General features: G+C 41.0%; 1 protein-coding gene across 1 annotated transcript in view; it reads right to left on the bottom strand.

Annotated features, from left to right (window-relative positions):
* Window positions 1-3,050, bottom strand: part of LOC133539123 (mineralocorticoid receptor-like) — a 73,650-nt gene extending 70,600 nt beyond the window's left edge. Inside the window, exon 1 of the mRNA XM_061881215.1 lies at window positions 2,926-3,050. The gene's annotated coding sequence lies outside the window, so the exon portion shown is untranslated. The remainder of the gene's footprint in view (window positions 1-2,925) is intronic.
* Between the last annotated feature and the right edge of the window lie 4,903 nt (window positions 3,051-7,953).

A 7,953-nucleotide genomic window follows, 5' to 3' on the forward strand; every position in this document is an offset into this window, starting at 1 on the left:
CTATATACAGTATATATATATATATATATATATATATATATATATATATATATATCTTCTTTTTTTATCTTTTTTACTATTTATTTTACTATATTATCGTGTATGCACCTCGGGGGATCTGCTCCAATTCCGTCGTTCTTTGAACCTGTTCACTCTAACAATGACCATAAAACTCGATTCTATTCTATTCTACACGTGCGGCCAGATGTCAGGAGACGGTCTCCATGGCGACCAGGTGTAAATCCTCATTTGGTTCGGAAGCGGCGCGATCGCTCGATGGGAATCGTCCAGAGAAAAAGCCTCCAAGGCAGCGACAATGTTCGGATGTTTTTCCATTTGTCCGCATTCAGGAAGGCCAAGTGACGCCTCGGGCAGACCATTTTACAACAATGAATGCTAACTTGACAGCGAGTTAGGTACTTCTGGTGATTTCTGTCAATATGTCACAGGCATTTGGTCACCAACATTACATCCCTAACATGCTGGTAGACCATGTCAGACAATCTATTTTAACGGGGGAGTAAGAATTTTGGATGGGGATTTGCCGATATATCCGCCACCGATCAGCATCAGACTTTTTTTCTTGAATAAGTACGTAATCGCCATTGCCGATACGTGCCTGTGGAGAGGCGGAGCTGACGATTCAACGGCGGGGCGCGCTGGAGCCCTGCCCAAGATGGCGGCAAGGAGGCGGAGAATGCCGGGAGCGACACCGCCGCAATCTAATTCAGGTGCGTGGCTCACACACCGGGAAACGATTAAAGCATATCCTCATGATGTATAAAAGGGGAGAAGGAGGAGAGATCGGGGAAGGAGTAGGAGAGCCGGCAGCAGCGACTAGGAAGCAAGAGCGCCCAAAAAGCAGACGAGGACGACGATGACGGCGGCTGAAAAGCAGACCGGGAACAAGCAGTGGAGGAAGGAGCTGAAAAGTGACACGACAAGCTTTATTGCAAAATAAAGGAGTCAAACCTGCTCAAAAGCATGTCCTTCCTGGGTGATCCATTGAACCCGAACAACAACAGCAAGAAACCGTCACAGTGCCTTTCAATGCCGATCAGCTAGTTAAGCTTGTTATAAACAAGAGAAGTGATAAGTGCTTTGTAGGGTTGTAGGGTATACCAGTAATAGTATAGTATCGTGATACTAATGAATCATATTCCGGTGCTATACCGCCTCTAAAAGACAGCGGTCCTCTTTGCGTGGTGACATTGCTGGTTTTAGGAGCAGAGGAGCATGTTCGGCAATGCACACACACAGAGTACTTACAAGCAGACACAGTGTGTAGACAGAAAAGGGAGATTGGACATATTTGGCCTAAAAAACTAAAGATAAAGGTGAAGTTATAACACTGAAACACCCTCAGGAACTGCAATGAGGTGGCGACTTGTCCAGGGCGTATCCCGCCTTCTGCCCGAATGTGGCTGAGATAGGCTCCAGCGCCCCCCGCAAACCCCAACAGGGACAAGCGGTAGAAAATTGATGGATGGATGGGCATTCTCAGGAAGATTTGCTTTCAAACATGGTTGGCTAGTTAGTGGTTAATGTCCAGCCACAGTGTTTTAGCTACTAATCTTCACCTCCATGGCGACAAATAAAGTATGTTTCTCACAAGTATCATTATCACCGCAGGACAAGGAATTGCTAAACATTCACTACACACTGTAGGAGGCTACAATAGCTCACCGGTGTCACAATGTAAACAAACGCCATGGGTGGATCTACACAAGACATCCACTGTAATGATACCAAGTACAAGAGCACATCGAGTCGATACTACTATTTTTTTAGCATCACAGAATATGTTTTCGTTTTCTTTTGAAAATTCATATTATGTTTATAAACTCAGTAAATACGTGCCTGGACACACGAGGACTTAGAATATGACCAATGTACGATCCTGTAACTACTTGGTATCGGACCGATACCTAAATGTGTGGTATCATCCAAAACTAATGTCAAGTATCAAAGAAGAGAAGAATAAGTGATTATTACATTTTAACAGAAGTGTAGATAGAACATGTTGAAAGAGAAAATAAGAAGATATTAACAGTAAATGAACAAGTAGATTAATAATCATTTTTTACAGTTTGTCCTCTATAATGTGGACAAAATAATAGGTGTATAAATGACACAATATGTTACAGCATACGTCAGCAGACTAATTAGGAGCCTACTACTAAAAGTTGTCTTGTATGTTCACTATTTTATTTACGGACTAAATTGTTCATTGATTGCAATAATAAACATGTTTAATGTATTTTAAGATTTTTTGGGTTAAAATAAAGCTGTGGAGGGGGGGGGCGTGGCCTGCGGCTCTGCAGCGAAGCGGGGTGTGCCAGGACCAGTCTCGAAGTCAGCGACAGGTGCGTAGATATGTTACTGCATATGTCGGCAGACTACTTCGGAGTCTTTTTTTGTTTACTTACTACTAAGAGACAAGTTCACTACTTTTATTTAAGGACTAAATTGCAATAATAAACATGTTTCTTGTACCCCAAGATTTTGGGGTAAAATAAAGCCAATAATGCCATTTTTTGTGGTCCTCTTTATGTAGAAAATATTCTAAATGCGTTTTGGTACCTGTACCAAAATATTGGTATCGGGATAACACTAGTGTTTGGTAAAGGAAATAAGCAAATATTAACAGGAAATTAACAAGTACAGAAGAGAAGTATTCATTCCTGGGTGGATCTTCCGTGAGAGGAAGAGGGGGGACAGTGCAGTCTGTTGAAAATGATGGAAAGCGCCATTCTATTGGTCAAAGTTGGAATGGGTATCCTAATAGTGGAGTGGACATGTATTTTTTTGATTCCTAACTCTCACAAAGCACAAAAACCAACGTCCACAACAGTGGACGGCGGTTGTCCGAAGGTAAAAACAAAATAAAAAGAAAAGGAGCGAGCTGGAGTTGGGCGTCCTTACCTTCCACGGCTCTTTTGAAGAAGACCTTGCAGCTGCCGCACGTCACCACGCCGTAGTGGCAGCCCGACGCCTCGTCCCCGCACACCAGACACACCTTGGCCGTGGACGAGGGCTGCCGGAGCGGCGAGCTGCGGGGACAAGACAGAATGAAAAGAAACATTAAATCAATTAGAAAAAGGACTGCATTAACATCCGACTGAACTTTCTCCTGTCCCACTACTGGACCAGTGTTTTTCAACCACTGTGCCGCGGCACACCAGTGTGCCGTGAGATACAGTCTGGTGTGTCGTGGGAGATTATCTAATTATTATTTTTTATTTGTTTATTTTTTCTTTATCAAATCAACATAAAAAGTGAAGTGAATTATATTTATACAGCGCTTTTTCTCTAGTGACTCAAAGCACTTTACATAGTGAAACCCAATATCTAAGTTACATTCAAACCAGTGTGGGTGGCACTGGGAGCAGGTGGGTAAAGTGTCTTGCCCAAGGACACAACGGCAGTGACTAGGATGTTGGAAGCGGGAATCGAACCTGCAACCCTCAAGTTGCTGGCACGGCCGCTCTACCAACCGAGCTAAACCGCCCCAATACAAGATACACTTACAATTACTGCACCAACCTCCCTTTTTCATGACAAATAAATAAATAAATAAATTAAAAAATAAAAATAAAAATAAAAATAAAAAATAATAATAAAACAAATAAATAAATAAATAATTTGTCCCGCTGGTCCACAGGACAAATTCTCAAGCGTTGACCGGTCCGCAGCTACAAAAAGGTTGGGGACCACTGCCTTAGAGGGAACGTTGGCCGGTAGCTAATTTCTTTGTAGATGTCAGAGACAGCGGGATGCAGTGTGCAGGTAAAAAATGTATTTAATGCTTAAACAAAAAATTAAACAAAAGGTAAGTGCCCCTAAGAAATGGCTTAGGGAAGGCTATGCAGAACGAAACTAAAACTGTACTGGCTACAGAGTAAACAAAAACAGAATGCTGGACGACAGCAAAGACTTACTGTGGAGCAAAAATGGCGTCAAAAAAAAGAGAAAATAGGAGCGCAAGGCAAGAAGTAAAACACCACAAACAGCAATAAACTCCAAATAAGTCAGGGTGTGATGTGACAGGTGGTGACAGTACACCTACTTTGAGACAAGAGCTATAGTAATGCATGCTTGGTTATGCTTTAAAGCAGTGGTCCCCAACCACCGGGCCGCGGCTCGATTGGCACCGGGCTGCAGAAGAATGTTTTATTTTTTTTTAATTGTATTTTTTAAAATTAAATCAACAAAAGATACACTTACAATTAGTGCACCAACCCAAAAAAACTCCCTTTTTCATGACAAAAATAAAAAATAAAATAAAATAAATAAATACATAAATAAATAAATAAAAAAAATTCCCCCACTCCCCGCCGGGCGGTGGGACAAATTATCAAGCGTCGACCGGTCCACAGCTACAAAAAGGTTGGGGACCACTGCCTTAGAGGGAACGTTGGCCGGTAGCTAATTTCTTTGTAGATGTCAGAGACTGCGGGATGCAGGGTGCAGGTAAAAAATGTATTTAATGCTTAAGCAAAAAATTAAACAAAAGGTAAGTGCCCCCAAGAAATTAAATCAACAAACGATACACTTACAATTAGTGCACCAACCCAAAAAAACTCCCTTTTTCATGACAAAAATAAAAAAATAAAATAAAATAAATAAATACATAAATTTAAAAAATTCCCCCACTTCCCGCCGGGCAGTGGGACAAATTATCAAGCGTCGACCGGTCCACAGCTACAGAAAGGTTGGGGACCACTGCCTTAGAGGGAACGTTGGCATGTAGCTAATTTCTTTGTAGATGTCAGAGACAGCGGGATGCAGTGTGCAGGTAAAAAATGTATTTAATGCTTAAACCAAAAATTAAACAAAAGGTAAGTGCCCCTAAGAAATTAAATCAACAAAAGATACACTTACAATTAGTGCACCAACCCAAAAAAACTCCCTTTTTCATGACAAAAATAAAAAAATAAAATAAAATTAATAAATACATCAATTTAAAAAATTCCCCCACTTCCCGCCGGGCGGTGGGACAAATTATCAAGCGTCGACCGGTCCACAGCTACAAAAAGGTTGGGGACCACTGCCTTAGAGGGAACGTTGGCCGGTAGCTAATTTCTTTGTAGATGTCAGAGACAGCGGGATGCAGGGTGCAGGTAAAAAATGTATTTAATGCTTAAGCAAAAAATTAAACAAAAGGTAAGTGCCCCTAAGAAATTAAATCAACAAAAGATACACTTACAATTAGTGCACCAACCCAAAAAAACTCCCCTTTTCATGATAAAAATAAAAAATAAAATAAATAAATAAATAATCCCCCCCACCCCACCCCCCGCTGGGCGGTGGGACAAATTATCAAGCGTCGACCGGTCCACAGCTACAAAAAGGTTGGGGACCACTGCCTTAGAGGGAACGTTGGCCGGTAGCTAATTTCTTTGTAGATGTCAGAGACAGCGGGATGCAGTGTGCAGGTAAAAAATTTATTTAATGCTTAAACCAAAAATTAAACAAAAGGTAAGTGCCCCTAAGAAATTAAATTAACAAAAGATACACTTACAATTAGTGCACCAACCCAAAAAAACTCCCTTTTTCATGACAAAAATAAAAAATAAAATAAATAAATAAATAAATAATCCCCCCAACCCCACCCCCCGCCGGGCGGTGGGACAAATTATCAAGCGTCGACCGGTCCACAGCTACAGAAAGGTTGGGGACCACTGCCTTAGAGGGAACGTTGGCCGGTAGCTAATTTCTTTGTAGATGTCAGAGACAGCGGGGTGCAGGGTGCAGGTAAAAAATGTATTTAATGCTTAAGCAAAAAATTAAACAAAAGGTAAGTGCCCCTAAGAAATTAAATCAACAAAAGATACACTTACAATTAGTGCACCAACCCAAAAAAACTCCCTTTTTCATGACAAAAATAAAAAATAAAATAAATAAATAAATAAATAATCCCCCCCACCCCACCCCCCGCTGGGCGGTGGGACAAATTATCAAGCGTTGACCGGTCCGCAGCTACAAAAAGGTAGGGGACCACTGCTTTAAAGTCATATCCAACAATTGCGAGGACGACTTTTTACTGTCAACTGAGTTTCGTTTTTTTAATGATATCTGCTGGTGGTGTGCCTTGGCTCAAGAAAGGTTGAAAAAAAAAAAACTGGTGCAACTGACCGGCCACCGGCCCGACGTGTGCCGGGGGGTCCACCTTTTGACCCTGAACGGATGCATATTTGTGGAGAGCATGTCGACGGGAGAGAACACCTTGTACCAAAACATCCAAAGTGGCCTCAGCTTCCCCGAGCTTTCCTTTCTGCGCTAATTAGCTCTCTGCCATCTAAATCAATGATATGCAAGGTGATTGTCTGGTTAACATTCTGCTTCCATCCCTCATCAATGCAGCTGCCAAGCACTCTCTCTCTCTCTCTCTCTCTCTCACTCGCTCGCTCTCTCTCTCTTCGGGAAGGCAGGCGGCGGCGGCACACTCAGATGCAATCAGGAGCGCTGATCTAATTCCCTCTCGTCCATCTACACACACATTCAATTTGTTAGGACGCTTAGAGGAGTCTCTGGTGAGGTGTTTGTCTGACTCCCTGGCGCAGGGCCTGCTGCTTCTTTTCAGCTATGGCTGTGTGTGTGTGTGTGTGTGTGCGTGTGTAAATGTATAGACCCCCCCGCCCCAACAGGTATACACTAAAGGTGGGCTTTATCGCGAGTCAAAAGGGCCAAAAAAAACCCCCCGCCTCACATTAACAGCAGCCAGCCTCTGCTAGGTCCACCACAACAAGGTGACTTTCCCTCCCCCCCCAGAGGAGTATGTAGGTCACTCAGTGTGACACATGAGAGCATGGCTGACAGGCCGGGCTGGAGGGTCTGTGCGGCAGAAAAAAATAAAAACTCCTAGCCGCAACCCGACGAGGCAGCTTGTGCAGCTCGCTCTCAAGTTGATCGCAGACGAGAGAAGAGATGGAGGCGGGATGAGGTGGAAACATCTGTTGGAATAATGTATATTTCTAAAAAAAAAGTACAAATTTATTAAAAAAAGGAAAATCATATGAGTTCATACTGTATCTTGTTGATATTCAGTGTTTTATTGTTCATAGTTAATATTGTAAATCCCACATAAGAGGAGCGATGTTCATATGTTGTTAATATTCAGTGTTTTATTGTTCGTAGTTAATATTGTAAATCCCACGTAAAAGAGGAGTTATGTTCATATGTTGTTAATATTCGGTGTTTTATAGTAAATATTGTAAATCCCACGTAAGAAGGGCAATGTTCATTTGTTGTTAATATTCAGTATTTTGTTGTGAAGGGTAAATATTGTAAATCCCACGTAAAAGAGGAGCGATGTATGTATGTTGTTATTATTCAGTGTTTTATTGTTCGTAGTTAATATTGTAAATCCCATGTAGGAGGAGCGATGTTCATATGTTGTTAATATTCAGTGTTTTATTGTTCGTAGTTAATATTGTAAATCCCATGTAGGAGGAGCGATGTTCATATGTTGTTAATATTCAGTGTTTTATTGTTCGTAGTTATTATTGTAAATCTCATGTAAAAGAGGAGCGATGTTTATATGTTGTTAATACTTGGTGTTTTATAGTAAATATTGTAAATCCCACATAAGGACAATGTTCATATGTTGTTAATATTCAGTGTTTTATTGTTCGTAGTTAATATTGTAAATCCCATGTAGGAGGAGCGATGTTCATATGTTGTTAATATTCAGTGTTTTATTGTTCGTAGTTAATATTGTAAATCCCATGTAGGAGGAGCGATGTTCATATGTTGTTAATATTCAGTGTTTTATTGTTCATAGTTGATATTGTAAACCCCACGTAAAAGAGGAGTTACGTTCATATGTTGTTAATATTCTGTGTTTTATAGTAAATATTGTAAATCCCACTTAAGAAGGGCAATGTTCATTTGTTGTTAATATTCAGTATTTTGTTGTGAAGGGTAAATATTGTAAATCCCACGTAAAAG

This window comes from Nerophis ophidion, linkage group LG20, assembly GCF_033978795.1.
Source record: "Nerophis ophidion isolate RoL-2023_Sa linkage group LG20, RoL_Noph_v1.0, whole genome shotgun sequence".
Taxonomy (NCBI): Eukaryota; Metazoa; Chordata; class Actinopteri; order Syngnathiformes; family Syngnathidae; genus Nerophis; species Nerophis ophidion.